Source organism: Stegodyphus dumicola, chromosome 5 (genome assembly GCF_044657685.1).
Source record: "Stegodyphus dumicola isolate Sdum_Otavi_A_Nest chromosome 5, ASM4465768v1".
NCBI lineage: Eukaryota > Metazoa > Arthropoda > Arachnida > Araneae > Eresidae > Stegodyphus > Stegodyphus dumicola.
Window position 1 is genome coordinate 108,024,979 of NC_140772.1, and position 22,035 is coordinate 108,047,013.

The 22,035-nt window shown below is 34.3% G+C and overlaps 1 protein-coding gene across 4 annotated transcripts in view; it reads left to right on the top strand.

The window, feature by feature from the left end:
• The window catches only part of LOC146997197 (uncharacterized), a 919,946-nt gene that overhangs the window by 622,690 nt on the left and 275,221 nt on the right, over positions 1 to 22,035 (top strand). Inside the window, exon 1 of one of the 4 annotated variants that reach the window (XM_085816965.1) lies at positions 10,189 to 10,318. The exons of the other annotated variants lie outside the window; for them this stretch is intronic. The gene's annotated coding sequence lies outside the window, so the exon portion shown is untranslated. Of the gene's footprint in view, positions 1 to 10,188; positions 10,319 to 22,035 lie in introns of those variants that run through there. 4 annotated transcript variants of the gene reach the window in all.

Here is a 22,035-nt window from a genome sequence, read left to right on the forward strand (position 1 = left end):
TCTAAGGAAAACTGGCTCGTTTACACGTTACTCATGGGGAAAACCACGAAAACGCCCATGCAGCCAGTCCGTTCGCGGGATTCGAACCTCGGACCGAACTTCCAGTGTTCAGCGACTTTACCGCTCGGCCGCTGGTGGACTTCTATTGACAGCAGCATCCACTGGAAGTGATGCTTTACTTCAAGTTAGTTGCTATTTTAAACATGTAATGCACGGGAGGTCAAGTGCTGGCCACGTCAGATATTTTTTTTTTTGAATTTGTGAATGCCAAACATGAATCTGCCTACCAGCGGCCAAGCGGTAAGAGCCAGTGAATACTGATAATTCAGTCCAGGATTCGAGTCCCGGCGAACGGGCTGGCTGCATGGGCGTTTTCGTAGTTTTCCCCATGTGTAACTTGGATACGAGCCAATATCCCTTAAAAAGACCTCCACTGGGCACCCCTTCCTTTTCGTATAGTGCCTAAGAGTGAGCACGTATTCAGTAAAAAAAAAAAAAAAAGAATAAATCTTTGAGTAATTTAAAACATTTTTGTAATTGCTACTATATGTGTACAGCCAATGGTTACAAAAATAGTAATATTAAAAATAGTATTCTACAGCCAATTGCTTATTTGCATTAATGCGTAATTTATTTTTACGAAATCCGAAATACCGCATTTCCTCGCGTATCCCCCCCCCCCATTTTTAGGGCCAGATTCTGTAAATTAAAAAAGTATTCACACAATTTTCCTCTTCGCTAAGCGATTTAAAAAGCAATAAGCGCAGATTGTAAACATGTTGTAAGATTTATCCTAAGTTTTTAACAGTTAATTTTGAGTTAAAGCCACTTTCCTATACTTCTTAATTTCAGCTTACAATTTCCTTCCAGAACGTGTTTTCAGAATCGCCGTTAAATGCAAATGAAGGAAGAGCAAAATATTTAAAGTTGAAGTTCTATTGACTTCGTTAAAGAGCCAGAGATTCTGGCCAGCGCGTTCCCCTTTTGGCTATACTCTCTCTAAAGCTATTTCTACGCTCGGCCGTACCTGAGTCAAAGAATCTCTAATCTCCTTAGAGATTCTTTGCCTGAGTCCCTTGATAGCTTCGCCGTTTAGTTAGCATTAAGGGGCCAACTCCTGTAGATTTGTGATATCTTCGGCTATATCGTTTTAGTTAAGTTTTATTTCTTTGCATTCTTGAGTTCAAGCCCAAGTAGAGGCTTTTCTGTACGCCTTGAGAGAGGATCGACTGTGAACTTCATTTGAGCAATAAAGGGTACTTAAACCCTTCGTGAGCTTACGTTTCTATCTTTCTGAACTAAGCGATTATTCGCTTACCAGTTCTTAAGGTACCACACATTTAGCTGTAAATTATAAATTGGAACATTACAATGTTTTTTCTATTTATTGATCAGATTCAGTTAAATAAAAGTGCATTACAATGATGAGATGTCTAATTAAAAATAAATATTTTTATGAAATTACGCTTGCCGGAATAATTAAAATCATTACATACATACATGTGTGTGTGTAATATATTATAGGTAGAAATAGTTATCATAAATTGAAGTATATGGCTTGATGAAACTTGCAGACGAATTCAGCCGTAGGTATTACATAATTTATTGTTGTATCACTAACTGAGACACATATTTTTGATCACACATAATCGTGGGCGCACTCTGCACACAATCTTCATAACATTCTTTGGAATTTATCTCTTAATGTATACAATCGATGACAGAGAAAGAAATAGTTACAGCATCCTATCACCCAGCAAGCAAAGCAGAAGTAACTACGCATTCACCAGAAGCGTGAGAGAGTGTTAAACGTTTCGGTTCTCCATTGAGATCTTTAATGTGAACGACTATAACATACCTACATTTCTGCATATTACCTAAGATGGTATGAAACGGATTAATTATGAAATGACGCAGTTTACATTGATAAGTTATAAATACAGTGGGTGATCGGTTAACGAACAGTTCGGACTGCTAGCAAATCGGACAAAGAACACTTTCACGAAAGAGTTTTGCGTTAGGACACCGAACACATATTCGGATAAACTCAAACGAATTCTAACGAACACTTCACGGCTCTCGGAGCTGATTTCTGGTCGGCGAAAACAGTGTCTATTCTTCGTTCAAGGAGACGGAGGTGATCAGGGAGACACATCTGAAATTACGGATGAAATTTTGAGAACTGCTAGAAATCTGGAATTGGAGGGGAACGAGGATGACATGGAAGAGCTTATAATGGAACATGAAGATGAAATTACTACAGAAAAACTCCAAGAAATCTTGAATGAAGAACACCAAGGAACACAGCGAAATGTGTCTCCTTCTGAACAAGAGGAAGACGAAAGAGGACCAATGCCGACAATCTGCCATTAAAGATCTTTTGAAGAAGTGGCAACATGTCAGAGCAATGGTCCTAGAATGGAACCCAAACCAGGCTGATGTCAGTAGAGTTGGGGATCTTTACAACGACAATGCTATTAATCACTTTCGAAAAATACTGAAAATGAGAGAAAAATAATCGACATTAGACATGTTCTTTAATGCCCCATAAACAAAAAATGAAAGGACTGAATATGCAAGACTATATGTATGTATTATTTTTTTAATAAGCTTACTAAGAAATTATACATCCTTTTTTTAATTCAATTTCTAGGGTCTCCATAACGAATTAATCGATTTCACACATACACATGCACACACACACACACACACACACACAAAGGCCGCCTTTAAATATTTTGCAATCTTGCAGTTGAATTTTGTAGCACAAGTGCGAAAAAAAGTGATATTTAATATCAAAATTAAAAAGGTTAAAAAATGCGTTAGCAGGAATAGAGCAGATTCGTAGACTGCGAGTTAAGCGAGGGCATATATTAAGAAAACCTTAACAAACCCTCTAGTGCAACATTAAAATCTGAATCCCTTCAGGTTTTTTTCACTTATTATTATTATTAATTTTGTCTCGTTCTCAACAATAAGGGTCTCATAGACCTTTAATTCTCAAACAAATCGAATTTTCAAATTTCGATTAAATTTAAAGGTAATAATTTCCCTTTCTTTTGCAACAACTCTCCTCCACATAGCTATATCAATGCTGATTTTTTTGTAAACATGTTTCGCACATCTTACTTCGTTTTAATTTGAATTTTAGCTAGAGATTTTCTAAGCTATGTGTTGAAATCTTGCTTCAGCTTTAAATTCGCAAGGTTGAAGCGCGCTTGTTTTAAAAACTGTTTTATGATTTCAAAGATTTCTCGTGATTATTTTATTATAATATTACAATTATTCTTCAGTGTTTTGCGGGCTTATCATTAAATAATCATATAAGACTATGTGAAAAGTATGTAAAAAACAAAACATAAACCAGTGCTTGAAACACAAGTTCCATGGAAATCAGTGATCTTACAAATCAAGTGTCGTGTTAGGTCCTCGTTCAAGAAATTAAATAGTGATGCTATTTTATCACTAGAAATGCTGATAATTTAGTATTTAATTTATGTTATAGTCTATTCGATTTCGATTTGGGATGGTTCAGTGCTTGCTAGGTGTTCAAATTGATCTTCTTTCCAAACTGATCCTCTGTTCGATTTCTGACGACTGAAAATTGTGTGAAAGTAAGTGAATTATTGCATGTTGCAATTTTACTAAGCAACTGGTATTTGACAACATACTCAAATTTTATACAGATTGACTTATTTTTGAAAGAGTTATCGCTATTTTTGTGATTTTTTCCATACTTTTTGGAAAAACGGTCTATATAATGATTTAGTTTCCAGCTAGTTTAATTTCACGCGGCCAGTCAGTAATTACCGAATAATTATTAAGTAATAGCTATCATCTAGTAAATGCTAGCCATCTATTAATTATTAAGTAATAGAGATGAAGAACTGCGCTTTTGCTCTGAAATCACTTAGTTTATTAAACAGTATCACAAAGATTAATTTGGAAAGAAAATATAAATATTATGCTTTGTCCAATGGCAAACACGACGGCCTGAGGAAAGTCACAATATTTTATTTCTTACTGTGGCAACACTTTTTTTTTAATAGATGAGTTTCCTGATTTAATTTGAACGAAAAATATCTTATACTTTGGGGAGTGGCAACATATTTTCCTTTAAATCACTGAGTTTTCCGACTAAATTTGAAACAAAACTATCTTAAATTTTGCAGTGTGACAACACACTATATTTCAGATCGCCGAGTTTGTTAATAAAAACTTAGTTAAGTTTGGATACATATAAAATACCATATTACCACTTTTTTTAACTAATTTTACTGTATAAAATATAATTTTAAATAAAAAAATAAATGGGCAGACATTGGATTGTATTGGTATCAATTTAGAAAAACCAGATTTGGCACACGGCCAGTTGTACCTAAAATCAAACAGAATAAAAAATTTTGTGTGACATACCTTTCTATTGATAGATGTGTGTGATTATGACAAAGCCTCGAGGGCTATCTGCCTAAGGGGAGGGATGCCTTCGTCGAGGCCTTTCTAAGGAAAACTGGCTCGTTTACACGTTACTCATGGGGAAAACCACGAAAACGCCCATGCAGCCAGTCCGTTCGCGGGATTCGAACCTCGGACCGAACTTCCAGTGTTCAGCGACTTTACCGCTCGGCCGCTGGTGGACTTCTATTGACAGCAGCATCCACTGGAAGTGATGCTTTACTTCAAGTTAGTTGCTATTTTAAACATGTAATGCACGGGAGGTCAAGTGCTGGCCACGTCAGATATTTTTTTTTTTTTAATTTGTGAATGCCAAACATGAATCTGCCTACCAGCGGCCAAGCGGTAAGAGCCAGTGAATACTGATAATTCAGTCCAGGATTCGAGTCCCGGCGAACGGGCTGGCTGCATGGGCGTTTTCGTAGTTTTCCCCATGTGTAACTTGGATACGAGCCAATATCCCTTAAAAAGACCTCCACTGGGCATCCCTCCCTTTTCGTATAGTGCCTAAGAGGGAGCACGTATTCAGTAAAAAAAAAAAAAAAAAGAATAAATCTTTGAGTAATTTAAAACATTTTTGTAATTGCTACTATATGTGTACAGCCAATGGTTACAAAAATAGTAATATTAAAAATAGTATTCTACAGCCAATTGCTTATTTGCATTAATGCGTAATTTATTTTTACGAAATCCGAAATACCGCATTTCCTCGCGTATCCCCCCCCCCATTTTTAGGGCCAGATTCTGTAAATTAAAAAAGTATTCACACAATTTTCCTCTTCGCTAAGCGATTTAAAAAGCAATAAGCGCAGATTGTAAACATGTTGTAAGATTTATCCTAAGTTTTTAACAGTTAATTTTGAGTTAAAGCCACTTTCCTATACTTCTTAATTTCAGCTTACAATTTCCTTCCAGAACGTGTTTTCAGAATCGCCGTTAAATGCAAATGAAGGAAGAGCAAAATATTTAAAGTTGAAGTTCTATTGACTTCGTTAAAGAGCCAGAGATTCTGGCCAGCGCGTTCCCCTTTTGGCTATACTCTCTCTAAAGCTATTTCTACGCTCGGCCGTACCTGAGTCAAAGAATCTCTAATCTCCTTAGAGATTCTTTGCCTGAGTCCCTTGATAGCTTCGCCGTTTAGTTAGCATTAAGGGGCCAACTCCTGTAGATTTGTGATATCTTCGGCTATATCGTTTTAGTTAAGTTTTATTTCTTTGCATTCTTGAGTTCAAGCCCAAGTAGAGGCTTTTCTGTACGCCTTGAGAGAGGATCGACTGTGAACTTCATTTGAGCAATAAAGGGTACTTAAACCCTTCGTGAGCTTACGTTTCTATCTTTCTGAACTAAGCGATTATTCGCTTACCAGTTCTTAAGGTACCACACATTTAGCTGTAAATTATAAATTGGAACATTACAATGTTTTTTCTATTTATTGATCAGATTCAGTTAAATAAAAGTGCATTACAATGATGAGATGTCTAATTAAAAATAAATATTTTTATGAAATTACGCTTGCCGGAATAATTAAAATCATTACATACATACATGTGTGTGTGTAATATATTATAGGTAGAAATAGTTATCATAAATTGAAGTATATGGCTTGATGAAACTTGCAGACGAATTCAGCCGTAGGTATTACATAATTTATTGTTGTATCACTAACTGAGACACATATTTTTGATCACACATAATCGTGGGCGCACTCTGCACACAATCTTCATAACATTCTTTGGAATTTATCTCTTAATGTATACAATCGATGACAGAGAAAGAAATAGTTACAGCATCCTATCACTCAGCAAGCAAAGCAGAAGTAACTACGCATTCACCAGAAGCGTGAGAGAGTGTTAAACGTTTCGGTTCTCCATTGAGATCTTTAATGTGAACGACTATAACATACCTACATTTCTGCATATTACCTAAGATGGTATGAAACGGATTAATTATGAAATGACGCAGTTTACATTGATAAGTTATAAATACAGTGGGTGATCGGTTAACGAACAGTTCGGACTGCTAGCAAATCGGACAAAGAACACTTTCACGAAAGAGTTTTGCGTTAGGACACCGAACACATATTCGGATAAACTCAAACGAATTCTAACGAACACTTCACGGCTCTCGGAGCTGATTTCTGGTCGGCGAAAACAGTGTCTATTCTTCGTTCAAGGAGACGGAGGTGATCAGGGAGACACATCTGAAATTACGGATGAAATTTTGAGAACTGCTAGAAATCTGGAATTGGAGGGGAACGAGGATGACATGGAAGAGCTTATAATGGAACATGAAGATGAAATTACTACAGAAAAACTCCAAGAAATCTTGAATGAAGAACACCAAGGAACACAGCGAAATGTGTCTCCTTCTGAACAAGAGGAAGACGAAAGAGGACCAATGCCGACAATCTGCCATTAAAGATCTTTTGAAGAAGTGGCAACATGTCAGAGCAATGGTCCTAGAATGGAACCCAAACCAGGCTGATGTCAGTAGAGTTGGGGATCTTTACAACGACAATGCTATTAATCACTTTCGAAAAATACTGAAAATGAGAGAAAAATAATCGACATTAGACATGTTCTTTAATGCCCCATAAACAAAAAATGAAAGGACTGAATATGCAAGACTATATGTATGTATTATTTTTTTAATAAGCTTACTAAGAAATTATACATCCTTTTTTTAATTCAATTTCTAGGGTCTCCATAACGAATTAATCGATTTCACACATACACATGCACACACACACACACACACAAAAAAAAAAAAAAAAAAAACTATGGTAAATCAATGATTGGTTAACGAGCAGTTCGGATTACGAACATAATCTTGTAACATATTATGTTCGTTAACCGATCACCCACTGTACTTCTATTTTTTTTTTGGACAGAAGTATCTAAATTAAAATGAAGAATAGAAGGGTTATTGTTAATTAAAATTAGAAGTTTGCTTTACTTGCTCTTATCTTACACAACCCCCTCCCCTTCAAAGAGAAAAAAAAAACTTGGCCAAAGAAAAACCTTTTAGGAAAAATCATCAGAATGCTAGCAAATGAAGATAAACATTCTGTACATCATATATAATTCAATGACTAAGATGAGAAAAAATATTTTCCTCAAGGACATAGCCTTTATATTTCATCATGTCTCGTTATTTTGTTCATCAATTCTATCGTATATTAAAGATAGAAAATGAGACATAAAAATATGAACTAGAAGTGATATAAAAACATAACATTATATCTGCTGGACAATTGCTAAGGATGGGCAACATTGTCGTCCAAAGCAACCACAAAATGAAAGGAAGTAAAATGTGGGAAATTAGAATAAGTGCGGAACACAGTAAGAAAAGGTGCGAGCATGCAAATTTTTGTTTTCTCGCCTGTTCATCACGTGATAGCGTTAATTAAACATTTCACGCATGCGGGCAATTGTACCAAGTGAAAGTTTTGTTAGAACGATTTAACTGAAAGTTTCGGCATGTGTTCGCGAAGTCAACTCGAGGGAGTTCAACATTAGTGTTGTTTCACGGCTGTGCAAAGCATATGAAACAACTAGAACGTGTAGTCAACATCGCGAAGGAGGTCGTGTTAGATGCACTATGCCTGCGGGAAACAAGTACATTGCCCTATCGGCACATCACAGCTCAGAAGGTGACGAATGAGTTTCTTGCTGACAAAGGGCAGCAGATCTCCCGAAAAACTGTAGCCAGACGTTTGAGAGAAGAAGGACTATGCACCCGCAGACCATTTGTGTGTAACCCATTGTCCAGACAGCAACAAACAGCCCATTTGCAACCGTGTGCCGCGAGTATCGCAGTTGGCATGCGCTTTACTATTCTCATATTAGAGTAGTTCAATCTGTCATCGAGTGGTTTTGCTTACCATCCAGAAAATATCCAGAATATCCGTGGTACAGTATCATGGTATGGGCTGACATCATGATAAATAGCCGCATGTTCCTACACAGGGTTGCAGTTGGGACTGTATCGACCAACGATACATTCATAAAGTTCTATTGCCTCATATTAGCTTTTCCATCGTGCTTTCGGTGATAAATTTCTTTTCATAGATGAGAACGCACCATGCCATCGAACACTCGCTGTTATGGACTGTATAGACAGCAAGAATATTAAACGCTTCGTATAGCCAGAAGCTGTCAGATCTACAACCCACTGAAAATGTTTGGGATTTTCTGCGGAACCGATTTACTGGTTAGAGATATCTTCAAACGAGCAAGAACTCTCTCATCTGAACACTGACAGAGAAGTGAGGTCAATTGCTTCAACAGCTGCTGGATAATGTAGTGCAAAGGTTGACCTGAAACATGTGAAAAGCTGCATCGTACTCCACCGTGAACATATCCCGTACTGTTCCCTTTCTTAAAGGTGCCTTCTGTCGTTCAAATGCATTTTTCCATTTCTCTGTTCTCTGTTCCATTTCTCTGTCCATTCCATTTCTCTGTTCAAAACACTTTTTTAACTTTTGGTGTTTCAAAACCTTCCATATTTTCCTAAACAATAAATGTGCTTCATTCTAATGTTCGAGCAGTGTGGCAAAGGTATTTTACTCTGATTAGCCTCCACTCGCGCTCAATGTTGTGCTACATTGTAATGTGAGCTCTCTCTTAGCAACTGTCCAACAGTGTAAACTAAATGAATAATCCAATTTAAAAGTGTTTGAGTTCCTTTTCTTTCAAAGTATAAGTTTTACAGTTTTTCAAATTTTCTCCCCAAATATCATAAAGACTGCTCTAAACTTTTCGAGAAATATAATTGTAAAAATTCACAGTTCTTGAAATCCTTGCTTGAATATCATTATGTGATTTTTTACAATCCTTCTCTTGAATGTCTTTTTTAGAAATGTTGTATTCAATACAAAACAGAAGAATTTCTTTGCATTTCTATTGAAAATAAATATTTACGTTTCTATTGAAAATAAATATTACGCATAATCCACATTTCTTATTGTAAAGCAATGTAAAATGAACTTTAAAAATTAATAAACACATAAAAGTAACAAAATGCAGCACGATAACAAAATAAACTTTGATAAAAACGGGCTGGTCATCTACAAGCCCCTCAGAGTAATATTTGTTGATGGCTATGGGATGCGTACACACAATAGCAAATAAAAACCTCCGTTCCATATACAAAGTAGCCGGCATTTGGCACTGTATGAATATATCATAATTATTAATTATTAATTAATTGGGAACCGGAATTATGAATAATTAATATTAATTATGAATTAATTTATATCCATTTCATGCATATTGTTTATAATTAGTAATTTTGACGGATAGCCACGCAAGAGGCTAGTCGCTAAACTTGGATCATCCCCAGCATATCTGAAATTCATCTTTAAAAGCGGACATTCTTGACATCCTCAGGGCCTTTAAACAGGTGTTTTCTTAAGGCGCAAGATGCCGTCACCTAACATTCTGATTTATGGTCACATTCCGCAAGTAAAGAACAGTCGTCTGTTCGTTCATTAGCATCCTCGGTGACACGTCGGTCACTTCTTTCCCCCCCCTTTCCACTTCAATCCGTGTCTCAAGGCATTTTTTGTCGCATCGCTTCTTACGAACTTCTAGAAGGTAGCCCAGTTTTCTTATCAATTTTATCGACTCTGTATATCTTTCTCCCCCTCCTCTCTTCTCGGAGAAATCAAAATAAAAATTTTCTTCCCGAAAACAAAAGATATCACAGCTGCAGAAATTCTCAAAAAACTTCCGAGTTTATTCGCTTGTTTTTCTGCTTTGAATTTCGGAAGGCAGGTGCCTAGGCCGGCGCCAGGTGATGATGATGGTTGTGCTCAAGAGGTTCAACTTCTTGATATCGATCAAACGTTCTTCTGCAGCAGGTGAGATGTTCATTTGCACCTTGAGTCCGTATCTCTTTCTCGACCTCGCTCCTGATTCAGCCCCACTCCACCCCAAACGATTGAATATCATGGAACGTTTTATTTTAATAATCTTACTTTCCAATTATTTTAACTCCAGGTGATTACAGTTGCAGCGATACTCACCTGGAGGCTAGTCTAGGTTTAAGAAACTAATATGCTTTGCGAAAATTCAAAACTAAAATTCTAGTGCACACAAATCTGAAACGAGCGAAGATGAGCAAAATAAAAAATATGGTTCAGACATTTTTGCTTCCTTACGTTGCGTTATGTAAGAATACAGTATATGGTTCATAACAGGAAAATAAAGCTCTGATTTACCATTCGGCTGTTGGTGGGCTATATTATAAAAACAAATACAATCATGACAAACGTTTCTGTATTTTTTAATTAAAAAAATATTAAGGCATGATTGTATAAAATACGAAATCTAACTTTTTACACGTTCCACCGATCCCTGAACTAACATTTAGGAAACCTTTCTGCTCGTTATAAAAAAAAAAAAAAAAAAAAAAAAAAAAAAAAAAAAAAACACGAATAGTTTGACTCCCGTAAATAGTGAAAATAAAACATCATTTAGGAAAAAGGTTTTTGATATACGTAAAGAGAATTTCTATGCCGATTATTGTTAAAAATATCGATCGATATAACTTTTTTTAATTGAAATGTTACTTGCTTCCACCAGTGTTCGAGTGGTTAAGACCGCTGATTGCTGGTAGTTCGACCTGTTTTGGGTTCAATACTAAGCGACTAGGCCGAATAGTTGTTTTTCTCCATGTGTAATATGAGCCAGCTGCTTTCAAAAAGTCCTCCTCGCAGGCATCCCTCCTCTCAGCCGGACAGCCAGATAGCTCTGCCATATTTAGACAACCTAAACCTAATCTTAAGATTTTACTCACACAATCACATCGAGTTCGTGTTTTAGAAAATATTGGCGATCTTCAATATTGGCTCAAGTCGACTCATAATATTATTTGCATCAATTAAAAATGAAAATATTCTTACTGTAATGAAATTTTTTATGATTATCAGATTATGCTTCTAAAGTACGAGAATATTAACTATAAGGGAATATTAAAAACATATTTTTGGACCTTGAAAATTTATAAATTGCTTGTACGAAAATTGTTTTGGCATAACTAATGTCACAAAATTACAAAAATACTAGTAAATCACAGAAGAATATCATAGAATAGTATTAGGGAATAATCAAATTTATCAATTAAATCCCGTATTTAAGGGGAAAATGAAATTTATTTATTTACAGATTCCTGGATTCAAATTCAAAATTATATCAAATGTTGCAAATTGTGAAATTAAGTATCTCAGTAAATTTTAGTCGGATGACAGTCAAAAATTTTGTGCTTTTAGCCCAAATGGCTATTAATTTCGGTTTGCCATTTTGCGTCGAAAACTTTAAATGTTTGAATCACTTTTCAAAATGTTGCCACCAAATATTACCGCCTTGTATTATATTTAAAGAAATTAAATAATGAAGAATCTGCGTAAATGTATGTAAGTTTCAAGCATTGTGATAAAACGACGGTACCTATAGAGCCATTTAATTTTGAATAACGTACATCTCCACCATAATATGGGCATCTGGAAGCCCGAATTTGGAATTTGTTTTATTATCTATTTCATATTTCGCAAAGCATTTATAAGTTTTTGATTAAGAATCTCAAAGATTTCAAAGCGAGCAATGGCAACACTTTACGGGGAAAAAATTATCTCCAGCGCGCGAGACTATGTATCGGAAATTCTAAAGATATGCACATTTTAAAACTATTTTGCGATATTGCTGTCGAATCGAATTTTATGGTTTAAGTGCGACGAACATGATATTTAATAAACAAAGGTACCACACGAAACGTTAAAAAAGTCCCTTTGGGCGTAATGTAAAATCTGAAAGCTTTCATATTTTTTTTCTTTATTTTCCCATTTAGATTCATAATAATTCACATTAAAATTTTAATATATCGCATTTCCGTCTCTACCATTGACAGCAGCTGCTGTGATTGAATAAACCTTTTCATTACAGAAACCGATATTTGATTTTTGAAGAGCAGAGACAAGTTTGCCAACTCAGCCGTCAAAAGCCGCAAATATCTGAATGTAAAGCATTGTAATTGTAATGATAGTTACTTTTGATTCATCGCGTGCACGAATGATATGTCTTTTATTGTACGGACGCAAAAAGAGAAACCCTGTCGCCACGTGCCGCACCTTGTCCGATCTGATTGTAAAGTGGTCAAAAAGCGTGTCGGCAACAAGGTAGAATTGAATCGAAAAGAACTTCCCGCATTCCCATTTTATTTCAATAGAAATAGATAAACCGTTAGGTCTATTCAAAATGCGTTTCCCTAAAAGCAACATGCGGCAATGAACTACTCTGAATTCATTTTTAGTCTGAGTTGTTTTTTACGATTTAGCCTTTGATAATGCTGCATATAGATTTTTAGTTATTAAATCAATGAACCAAATTATCCTTATCATTTACCTTGACGTTTCTCAAACTTATTTCAAGTAGGAACATTTTACACTATAACACCTCGAGATAACTTTCGACCTCGCACAGAATTTCAGTATCATCTTAGCGGAGAGATACCACAGCCTAGGTAATTGGTGTAACTGGAACCATACTGAAATCGAATTCGAGATGTCCAGGGTTAGAGTCCCGCCGAGGGGCAGTGCATATTTTTCATGACTCCAGCATCAAAAAAGCCTAATGACTCTACAAAGTTGTAAATGTTACAAAGGAATATGGCTGTTGCATTAACAGGGTAATACATATCATATATAGAAGCAGAAGTAAATACATTATGCACGCAACAACTATAAAAAAGTTATAAAAGTAGGGGGAAAAAAGTCTATAAAGCTCTTTCGAATCAGTAATATAAGGAGGGTGCACAGAGGTGAACTTAAATCAGCAGCGCTTTATCCATATACACCCAGATACGCCTATGTGTGTGTGCGCATATATGTTAAAAATGCATGCATATACACGTATGAAAACCACATCAATATACTATGCATGCACATTTTAGATTATATAGTAAAATATATAGATTAAGAAAAAATTGAAATATAAATTATAGCTTAAATTAGCGATTAGCCCTTAATTCATCATTTTAATTTGGGTACTCCTCCTCTCTGTTCCAAAAATAATAATAGCTTTTCCGGACTGCGGGATTTCTAGATTCGTATGACTTTTAAATAACGATTATGACATAGCTAATTCGAAATTTAAGACGAAACCTTTCTCTTAAAAAGCCTCCGTGGATATTTTCATTAACAAACTTAGCGATTTAAAGAAAATGTGTTGCCTTTCGGCAAAATATGAGGTACTGATGCTTCAATCTTAATTGTGATTTTAAAAGAATATTTTGCTAATCGGAAAAGGTCAGCATATTTGTTCTTCCCAGTATAATCAGCCAATTCGGCTATTTAAAAGCAATGTTTTGCTTCTCCATCAAATATAATACTTTTATCTTCCACGGATGAATGTGTTGCCATTTGGTAGAGGGTATATTGTTTATTTTCCAAATTTAGTTTGTCTGTTAATAATTAACAAAGCAAGAGATTTAATAGCAGCAATTAAACAAAATTAGCCTCATTTGGCTTTTTATCGCTCGTTTAGTGGTTTTTAATTCTGCGGTACTCTATTTTGGTGAATAAAATTCAAATTGTTTGCTGTTAATGGGTAGATAATGGTTAATGGGTTAATGGTCTTCCCCCCTCCAAAATACAGTACGAGGAGAAGTTATTAAAATGCTCGAAATAGTCGTAGTTTAAAGTTTTAAATCATAAGTAGATTAACTGTCAAAAATAGTGAAACACAAATTAACCTTTCGTAAATTTTAATAAACATTTTATGAAACTAATCTTTTATAAAACTTCATTAGAGACATGAATAAGTTATACAGCATGTACATCGGTTTCTGTATTAGATTTATCAAATTTTGTGAAATTTAATTTTAAGGATATACATCAAAATATAAATAATTAGTATTTAATGAATATAATTTAATTTTTAGAGTTTATTAAATTTCATTAAATATTTATTAAACATAATATCATAAGCATTTTGATTAATTAATTAGTATTATCTCATGGTCCATAAATAATGCACTGATAAAAATTTAATCTTAATTGAATGTAATATAATCATTATGTATTAATCACTATTATTTTACTAACTTAATTTATCTTATATTAGGCAAGACGAAGAGAAAAAATATATCTGGTATAGAAGTACGATATTCTGGTATTCGATATAGGCAGTACATAAAGATAAGAGTTCCATAAAACAGATGCAGAATTCTTTTGTTTCTTTCAAATATTTTAAATTAAAGGGGGAAACTATGATGTGGCCAGCCAAGTAACAAAAAGCGTTAAATAACTATCACTTGGTGGATCGTTCAGAAACAAAATCTAATTGGTTCTTCCAATCAATAGAAAAATCTGTCATATGAAATTTTGGATTGTAAAATATTCGGTAAATGTTAAAACTGATTTTACTGAATTTATACCAACATCATCGAGTGTTTGCTCCTTCATTTTTTAAATTTTAAATTGTATTTTATTGGGCAGCTGAATAACATACAATTGAATTGATTTCCAATTAAAGAAAGTGGAAGTGTTGATAATACATCTAAAATTAATATTTTGAAACGAGTGCCATAATTTAGCTTTTTTTTCTGTATTATTTCTATAGCATCAACCAGTTTAATTTCATTTACAGTCATGTACATAAATTAAGGATAATTCAGAATCACGCGGAAATCGAACTCTAAAGTAAAAATTTTCCCTGTAGAATTATCGCACACATCTTCAAGAATAATATGAAAATTGCAGGAATCCATCAGATGACGCCGATAGCACGTGACAATAATGATACTGTAAGAGAGGTGTATATAAGGAATGGTAGCAAAGAAGTAGAATTGTCCACAAGCGTTCTGTAAGCCGCTCAGTGCCTGAACCGAATAGTTATGACACAGAATATGCATGTGAATGATTTTTTACGTGATAGAATTATCGGCCGGCTGAAATGTGGGCGTACTCAGAAGAAAGTATCCAAAGAACTTTGAATAGCCCAAAGTGTCTCTCTAGACTTTGGCAACGATTCCAAAATGATGGAAATGTCAGTAGACGTTACAGTTCAGGTCTTCCCCGAGTTAGAACGCCGAATGTGACCGGCATTTGGCAGTAACTGCTAAAAAAAGCAGACGGAGCACAGCATCAGACCTATCTAGTCAGCCATCTTCAGGCACGGTAACGACAGTTTCAAGGCGAACAGCGTACAGACGTCTGGGACAGCTTCATACTGCGTTTATGTGATGTTTTCCGATGAGTCCAGGAGCTTGCAGTCTGATTCACATAGCACTTTCATATGGAGAAACTCCAGGTACCCGCTACCACCAACCGTTATGGTGGTGCAGGATACAGAACAACACCCTTACGTGGTGCAGGATTGCTCGTTTGGGGTGGAAGTATACTGGACTTCATAACAGATGTGCATGTTCAGATTCGAACCATGACAGGCCACATTTATTGGGACATCATTCTGGAACAACACGTACGTTTGTTTAGGGTTGGCATGGGCACAGAATTTGAGTTTATGGATGACAACGTCCGTCTTCACAGTGCAAACGGCCAGGATTCTCACCTGACTTGAATCCGATAGAACATGTGTGGGACTGTCTGGCCGACGCATTGCAGCCCGTCAAGCACCTCCTGTATGTGTACCTGAACTTTGGAGAACATTGCTTGCTGACTGGAGTAATCTTCCTCAAGATCAGCTCCATAATTTGATACTCAGCATGCCTAGGGGCTGTGCGGACTATATTTCATCGTTTGGGAGACATACAATGCATACCAATATGTAATGTTACGTTTCTGTAAGGGAGATATTTTTTGTAATTGCTCCGGGGGAGCAAAAATCAGTAGTAGTAGTAGTATCATACATACACCATCTTTTTTGTTCATCATCTCTTGTTTAATATATGGGCTTTATGAATAAGTCACGTTTGTTTTGTTTCTGAACCTTTATTTGCCGAAGCTGGCATTATCCTTAATTTATGGACATGAGTGTATATACGCAAGTCTATCTTCGTAATATTGAGGTAGCAGTCAATGCTCGTTCACTTGCAACAATATATTATGCTGAATGTTGCAAAACAGCTATTTTGCTTCAAGAAAAATACTACTTCTGGTTGCCCATTAAAAAATGTTTTTAGCTTCAAGAGAAGCATCTCTTTCAGTTGCCCAATTCGACGAAAAATATAACCAGCTCTTTAAATGAATTCGGAAAGATTCAATACGGAAAATGGAAATTTTTGGAAATTTAATGTAAGAGTTATCCTCGACGAAAAAATTGTCATATGGAGGTACATGATTCTAAAAATAGTCAAAACGTGTTGTGGGGATCCTTATTCTTGCTTATTCACTGAAAACTTACATGATGATATCTAGGTTGGCGGGATGTAATAAAGGACTTATACATAAGGCGATCTCACTTATTGACATATTGACGGTTGTAATTGGCATATTGACGGTTTTATATTATGAAAGTAACAAAATCATCTAAATATGTGACATCTGAAAGTAAATCCACTTGAATATGTTTTATTTGAATGTAAAAGTTAATTGATAAATGCTAACTTTTCTTAACATGTATTTCAAATGCACAGAGATATGACTTTTAGGAGGGCATTAAAAAGTTTTACAGTTGGGACTTAGTAAATTTTAAAAATATATTTCTTTATATGATCGGAAATACATATAGTTTTAATTTTAAATTGTGTTCCGTTTTTTTATCGATAAAACAGGTGAGTTTAATTTAGTCCGTTCCCGGTCTTTGTTTTTCATCGGTTTACATTGATTACAACAACAACAACATGACGATTCGTTTCAGTAGACTTTTATTACATTTCATCGTCAATTGAAAAACATCTTTTCAAACAGATTTCAGAAATGCATCCATAAATTATTGTTCATTCTAGTACACTGTGAAAATTTGAAAACAACATATTTTAAAACATATCTTTGTTGTTTGACTTCTAAATTAATACTCCTTATATTATTAGAAGAACTAATGAATTTTTAGTTTTAAGGTCTTAAATTTTATAATTGAGCACTAAATATTAAAAACAGGCCCGAAAATTTTATGCAGTTTCCTGTTTTTCGGTTAAAAGCGTTGCTTTTCGAAAATATACACTTCCTGTTTTTAGCTTATTTAGAATAAGATGAAGTTCCTGTTTAACGTCTGATGCAATATAATGAGATTAGATAGAATGCGGAATTAGATAGCATTCCATATTTTGTCCAAAATAGTTCGACCTTTACATTCTATGATGATGGTTATTTTCTTAATCATTAAACTATTGTTGCGTGCATACGGATTCGTAATGGACTGAATGAAACCAATGATAGCTTGATAAAACTTATTTTAGCAAAAGAAACGCTTTACTTTTTCTGGAACTTTGCACAAAATTATTCTTACAGCTCTTCTCAATATCACAAAGTGCAATCAGTAGTTACACTTCAGGCTACTAAAAACGTTAAACATAACTCAGTACAAAGCGCATCTAAAGCGTGAAGTGCAGACGGAGATATTTCAACACTCCAGACTCGACTCTGAAATGAAAAACTAAGGACTGATGCTCTCTCCGGGCTCATGTAGTTTTTCCCCGGCCGCCAAGAAACCTCTAGTACCTTCCATGTCTCGAAATTACTTGAAGGCATATACCGTTATAGTTACATACAAGGGCCAGATACCGTTACGGTAATACATAGGGATCAATTACATTTATTCAATTACAGCACCAGTTATAGTTATACAGGAACTGGACCAAAGTGTCGTCAAATGGTCGTCAAAACCATCGACAGCTTGGCGATATCTCGCCAATTTAGTGAGACAACCATTTACTCAATGTCAAATAGACTTAGTCTGTAATCTTAATTTTCTAGCAAAGCTTTGTTCTCGAATTACATTGTATAAAATTCCTAACAATTTATTCGAAATTCGTCTTGAATAAAAAATATGCAAATACGCTATCAAAATTTTGTGCTCATATTAACTTGTTTTAATACTGAATTTAAATCTTAAATAAAGTTTTACAACATTTATAGTTTATCGTTACTTTTGCAGCTAATCGTTACTTTTGCGGTCTACTTACTTTTCAAATAAAGCGTATAATACCTACAACGCATCTCCTCACTTTTGCGTTTTATAATTTATTTTTATAATGTTAGCTTAGCGTCAAATCACTTTTCAAATAAAGTTTATAACACTCATATTTTATCTTCCCTTTTGCTGTGTGATTAGCTGTGTGGCATCCTAATCCCTTTTGCTGTAAGCCAGGTTTCAAATAATGCATATAACGTTTATTACTTGTCCTCATTTTTGCGGTTTGTTACTTACTTTTATAATGTTTTTAACTTATCCTCACTTTTGCATTTAATCACTTTTGTGTTCAATCCCTTTTCAATAAACATTTATAATTTATCTTTCCTTTTGCGGTGTATAACTTATCCTCACTTTACGTCTAATCATTCTTTAACGCAGGGCTTAATTTCTAAAATCTGAATTGGCAGAGCTGTATGGAAGGTTGTCACGAAGAACGGAAAATTAAATGAATAAAATAACTAATTAAAAATAGAATGACTAAATAACTAAAATAATAATGATAAAAATAATTAAATTATTAATGCTTTACACTTTATTAAAATTAAAATTCAATAAAATATAATGATAACTTCTCCAGGTTGTGCGCTATATACAGGTATATAGCCCACCAATCATCATCATCAATAAAATATAATGATACAAATAAAAATTTAATAAATTATTAAATGCATGATAAATAACTAAACAAAAGACATAAAATATCGGGCCTCGTCTTATTTCGATTCCGGCTGGACTTAAATTTCATTCAGAAAACTAAGCAATAGCTTAGCCGGTGTCCGGCCGAACTGAAGCCGTGAATATATGTATAACATACTACTTTAAGGGATGAGAGAAATAAAAAACATTCTTTTTCCAGAGCATCAGTGGAAATACGTAAAACGATTAAAGGGTCACTAATGAGAATAGAGAGAATGCTAGAAACAATATGAGTGAAAGGAAAAATTATTATGAGCCCCATGAAATGTGAAGTCAGTCTTGAACGAGCAGTAATTTTTTTTTTTTTTTTTTTTTTTTTTTTTTTTCTTTTCTGGTAGCAGTATTATCTGTATTCCATGAATTTGTTTTCGAGCTGAGCTTTCTTTTAGTTTCAAATGTAAATATTAATCATTTTGATTTTAAGTGAAAGATTTGAAATTTTCTTTTAGAGTTTGACCCAAGCTTCAGTTCTGGTCAGGGAAATACTAGTGATTAGAGTCTACTATATTATTTCCTTCTTTCTTTGGAACGATGAGCGTAAGGAAAGAAATTTTAATGGAGAAGTGTGGCTTCGAAAACAAAGACAGATGAGTTCTAAGCTTTCTGACCACGATGCCCTGCTCATATAACTCTAACTGTCAAGCAGATTGCGAGTGGGCAAAACACTCCGATCCAATAATAGCATGAGAAAAAATATAAGATCTGCGCAAGTGACAATTTTTGTCCTCCATATTTGGTTGCGTAGTTCAAGTCTACAGGAAATTTGCAGTGAGAGGTCACTGGATGTGCACGACTAAAGTAACCATTTTTAGTACTTTTGGAAAGAAAACATTTTACCAGAATTTATATTACTACCTGGAGAATAAGCCTCTGACATGCGCATGGGGGATCTCCTTTCCTTAAAAGTGCTTAACATCTCCGTCCATTTTCTTCCTCCAGGGAAAGACAGGTATGCATTCGGAGGTATAACCAATTTTTAATGCATATTTATCTTTAAAAGAAAATTCGCCTACTGAAACTGTATTCCATTTACATAAAAGAAGTGTCGAAACCCTTTTATTTAGGGCTCAGGTGCGTTCCGGCTAGAATCACGATTTGCCTCAGAAATTGAGAAGTACCGGATCCGGGCTCCGGTGGGCTCCGGCGCAATTTATACGTTATTAAGTTATTATTCTTTAATGTTTAATCCATCAACTTATCCTTATTTTTGCGGTCTGTATATTATTTTTTAACATTTATAACTTATTTTTATAAGGCTTCTAACGTTTGTAACGCATAGGTGCTTAGAACATTAAAAAACTTCATGTGTATAATTTCATTATGTAACAGCTATTTAAGATAGTATTTGAAAAGCCTCTGGTGCAATTTTTAAAATTTAAAAGGATTCAGATTTTTTTCAAGCAATAAAGATTTCCTGGTTGCTGCCTTAATCCTAATTTTTAAATATGTCTATTTCTACCGAAGGTTAAACAGTTATTTTTAAATCTGATTTTGATTTTGCGTGATAGCATTGTTCACCTTTGTTGGGCGAAAGCAAAAGAAATGTAACCTATCGCTCATTAACAGACAATGTTGCGAGAATAATACCGCATAAATCCTCAAGGCCGATGGGAAAATATTCTACAATTATATTTCAGAATGAAAAGAATATTCTATTCGAAATTCGTTTCAGTCAGAAAGCGTATATTCCAAAGCAAAAACGTCTGTCAGCCACAAAATAAGGGTATTATATTCTTCGTCGGATGGTGTTTACAATGTGGTCAACAAAAGCCATTCTCTTTGTTGCATAGATAAGTCACGTGATTTGGTTTCTATACACAGCCCGGAGATTGGTACTTTTATACCGTTTACCTTGGATACGAGGACTTCCTTTCCATGTTTGGCTGACTGAACATGATTGAACTTCAGTTATCAGATAAACTAAATTCTCTAATTAATTAACTTTGGAATTATCATTGCAGATCTATTTTTCGCAAAGAGTTATTATTTGTACTTAACGCGGTATGCGGCACATAATAATTGTAAAAAGATTTAACTAAAAATTTTTTTTCTTTGGATGTGGACAGAATAGGAATATTTCAAACTTAGCGGTAGAATAATGATAAAAATTAAAAAAATTGCTCTATTCAAACTTATGAAACTGTTTGTAAAACATTTGTTACAGTACAAAATAAACAAAAAATAAAATCTAAATCCCTCCCAAACGGGAAGAGGAATAAAAATTCGAAAGTCATAAAAAATAAAACATCTGTTGAAAGGAAAAGAAAATGGGAAACGTCTTAGAATAAAAAATTTTACTGAAGGAAAAATATTATAAATATCAAAATCATTTGGGAAAATAATAAAAATTTTAATGTTCAAATATAATCCTTTGTTATCGGGTAATGAAGTAATGTTATCAAATAATCTTTTGTTCAGATCAGAAAATAGAAATCTGAAAATTTGAGAATCACAAACTATAAGCTTCTGTTCAAGTGAAAAAAATAAAAATTCGAAAATCATAAAGAATGTTTTCCTTCTTCATTGCGTTCCGGAGTTCGAATCCCTAGAAGGACATTCCTGATATTTCATGCTTCCTGTTCTGAAATAAACGAAATAATTCATAAAATAAAATGGAAAGTAATAAATTAAAATTTTAATATTCAGATGCAAAAATAAATAAATAAAAAACTGAAAACTATAAAATAATAATTAAAAAAATACATGAAAACTTAACAATATTAAAATAAAAATTTCTCTTCAAATAAAAATTTGGAAATCTTCTTTTATTGAAAAAATAATAATAATAATA